This window comes from Dermatophagoides farinae, chromosome 8 (assembly GCF_024713945.1).
Source record: "Dermatophagoides farinae isolate YC_2012a chromosome 8, ASM2471394v1, whole genome shotgun sequence".
Lineage (NCBI taxonomy): Eukaryota > Metazoa > Arthropoda > Arachnida > Sarcoptiformes > Pyroglyphidae > Dermatophagoides > Dermatophagoides farinae.
Genome location: NC_134684.1, coordinates 2,843,925 through 2,848,255, shown reverse-complemented (window position 1 = coordinate 2,848,255; position 4,331 = coordinate 2,843,925).

Below are 4,331 nucleotides of genomic sequence, written 5' to 3'. Positions count from 1 at the left end.
TGTTTATTTATTTATTTATCCGGTATCAGTAATGATGATGATGATGATTATTATTGTTATTGTTCCAATTGAAACAAATGGTGAATGATGAAAAAAAAGAGAGAAAAACAATAATTTCTATAATGATTTTCTCATATGGATGGTTAATTTAGTTGGCATTTGATGATAGTTTGATTTGATTGGATCTTTTTACAATTTGTTCCGGCAAAAACACTCATCAAGTTTTAGGTGGTGGTGGTCGTGATGATGATGATGATGATGATGAAAAATGAAACCAACGAAAAAAAAATTCATAATTATTCTAGCCATATGACATTTTTTTTCATTTTCATTTGATATATAATTTTTTTTTCTTTCATGTATAGAATTGCCGCTAAAATGGCTCGACAATTTTATTCTGCATTATTCTGCATGCACAAACACACACACACGCATACATAAAAGTTGAAAACAACAATGTGAACATATAAATATGAAAAACAAAACTTATGGTATGGTAAATTAGATTCACTTTTATGATGATGATGATGATATTATGATCAGAATGAAAAAAAAATAATAATTTTTTTTTTCGTCCCGTTTATGCCAACAACAACATCACTTTTGTACAATAACAACAACAGAACGGAACAAAAATAAAAATAATAATAATCATCATCATCATCGGGTTAATGGCAGTTTGACAAATTGAAGAGAGAGAGAGAGAGAGAGAAAAAAAACCATTACAGACTATTGAAATGAAAAAAAAATATATGAATGGCCCATACTGAATGAGATTAAATTAATTTTAATCATTTGAAGATAATAATAATTATGACGATGATGTTGATGATGATGATGATGATGATGATGATGATGATGAACACTGCAAAATTGAATTGAAGTTGTGAATTATACTCAACAATGCTTGTGGGCCCATTGTTGGTGTTTGTTTTGTTTTGTTTTTTGTTTTTTTATTGAATGAGATTTCCTTTTGAAATGGATGACGTAATCCAAAACACAAGCAATCATTATGATGAATCTAGAATATGATGAAATAGTAATTAGATGAAAATTCGTACACGGTAAGAAAGTGGATAAAAATTCAGGTGAAAATCATTATAAATTTTTTTTTTCGTTGCTTTTATCAATAATCTAATACTGGTTACAATTGATGCAAGGTTTTTTTTTGAAAAAAAAGTGGTTGATGTCATTTTTACTTGGATGAAAAATAGATGAGCAAAGGGAAATATATCAGATCAAAAAAAATAAAAAATAAAAATTCCACTTTGGTTATGTTTGTTCGTTTTTTTTTTCGTTGATCCAAATCATCTGACATGTACACCTGGCATACAGAAAAAAAAATCATACACTAATTCACAATGAAACACCATATGTCTTTTTAAATATTTGATATGCAAAATGACAGCAATCTACCTGACATATATTTACATACACACACACATATGCACACCTATAGCCATTTATGATTCAATGAATTATTCTTGGCATCAAACAACGGAAATGAAGATGAAATTTAATAATACCTATATGTGTAAATATATGAGAATTATAAATATAATTATTATTATGAAGATGGCAAGTAATAACAATGGACCTATATATATGTTTGTTTGTTGAATGAATGAATATATATATAAGAATCAAGAATCTTGAACAGAATCATTATTGATTCACTATCCAATCGATCATTTTTCTTTCTTTTTTTTCACACTTTTGTTCTCTATGGATTTCCTTTTTTTTTTCTTCATTTGTTTACATTGTTTCAGAAGCTTATTCATTCATATTTATAATGAAATCTCAATTTTTTTTTCTTCATTTGTATGTATATACATTATATAATGAAATTCCAAAACAAACACACACACACACACACAAACAAAGTTTATTATATACTATAGTAATAGCAGAGTAGATCAATGTAAATATGTCAATGTCTATCGTTTTGTAATTTAAACAATCTATATATATATTTACAAGAATGAATGGCAATATTTTTTTTTCTCTATTCGTGGCTAAAAGATGAAACTGATGATAATTTTATGCTCAATATTATATGATATATATGAATATTATGATAATAATAGCAAAAACAACAATGATGATGATGATGATTATGAAATGGCAATAAACAAATGAATGATGAGAGAATGAATGTTAGCTCAAAGCTTTTATCCTTAAGGTATGTTTTTTTTCCATAAAAACAGCTGCGTCTATGCAAAAAAAAAAATCATTTCATGTGGTTATTCAAGTGGAAGAAAAACAAAAGAGAAATAACAATCAAACAAATAGAAATCGGATCAAATGATATATGATAATAAAAAAAAAAATAGGCCCACCATATATAATATGGTCATATAATAATAATAATGAAATAATAAAATTCAAAACTTGAAATACAACAATAGAATCACTGAATTCATGGATTCAGATAGAAAATTGCTTGGAATTCTTTCGAAAATCAAACGAAAAATGGCCAAAAATAATCTTGTATTATAATAAAATAATCAAAATAAAATAAAGAATCCATGCAAAAACAAAAAGAAATTCTTGCCAGTTCAGTTCACCTATAAAAAAAAATACTGTCATCATTTTTTTATTACAACATGAATATAATATATGATGATGGAATTATGTGATGTTCATGCGGGACATTTATATGACAGAATAAAAAGATATCCTCAAGAGATAGAAAAAAAAACTACATGATTTTTGACATATTATAAAGTTTTTTAAACTTTTTTTTTCTCAACAATTTCTTTACAGGAAAATAATTTGAATTCTTCGTCACATTCATACAATATTATCATCATTATTAGGTTATTCTTACCATTGGAATATACTTACTTATTTGAATTGCCTGAATCACATTGCATGGCCACAAAACAACAAGTTAAGAATTTTTGTTCAAAAAAGGAATATTCAATCGAAGAATTTTTTCATTTCATTATTTACAAAAAAAAAATTAAATCAATTAAATTGAATAACACACACACGTACACGTACAAAATACATTTGCACAATGGAAAAAAAAAACTTTAATTTTTTATTTTCAAGTTATCTTCTGGAATTCAAGCAGACTTAAAATCAACATAATCATTGTATCATGTATCATTCAGTGTAGCAACAACAACAACAACAACAACAATATCCATTTAATCTACCTGTCAACAACAAGTAATAACAGAATTACATTATGTAGTAATGAATAAGAATATTGAAATTTTGTTTTTTTTTTTGAGACATGAACCACACAAGCATGCACGTCAAACTGAATGAATGATGCATTCGACACCAACTGAATGTCGATATAGTAGAGAGAAAGAGAGAAAGAAAAAAAATGATGAAAAGAATTCATTTGCTTTTTTTTTGGTTTTAAATTCCATATATATTCACATCACTTTTCTTCTTATTACAAAACAGTCGAAAGAATATAGATGGAAAAAAAGTTTTCATCTTTTTTTTCACGTTTTGCTATTACCTTTTACATTTTTGGGAAAGAAAAATCTATAGCCTCTACTACTTCTTTTTTTAACCATAACCATGATGATAGTTTCATGGATTTTTTTTTTGTTTCTGGTTATATTGTGGGCTTGGATTGTTGTTGTTGTTGTTGGTGGTGGTTGCAACAATAATGCTGGCGATGCGCGCACACACTGCATGGAATGTTGGCTTCCTTTCCTTTATTCTACGATTGGATTGTATGGATATTTTTTTTTAATATTCTCTCTCTCTCTTTCTCTTGCAAATATATGGTCCGCTGACTCAACAGTCCAACAAGAAACTAGAATAAATATCCATGACTGATGGATAGTGATTGCCTGAGACCATATGTCTGCGTTGCATTTATATATGTATATTGTATATATAAATGTATTTGATGTGGTGAAAAAAAAGCGCGAAAAAACGATAGCTGTTTTGCTTTTGTTTTCTACAAGAATATGGATGATGTGGATGTAAATGTTGAATGTGAAAAAAATAAAATGAAAATGTATGAACAAGATCCTATTAGGAATTATATATTTTTGTTTCTTCTTCATAACTCATTTTCTTTGGAAAAAAATGAAAGAAAAAAAAGAGCAAAAAAAAATATACAAAACTGGACACTAAGAAACTTTTATTTATTTTTTTCAGACTTGAATGACTAAGAAGAAGAAGAAGAAAAAGATTCCGAGTTGATTATTGTTATTCGTTATGTGTTTACTAAATCATATGATGTATAGAATAAATGTATGTATTCATGTAGAATTGGATTCACTTGATGATTTTTTTGTTTGTTTGTTTACTGATCAGAATTTTTCATCATTAGTAATTGTATTTTACAAGTGTGT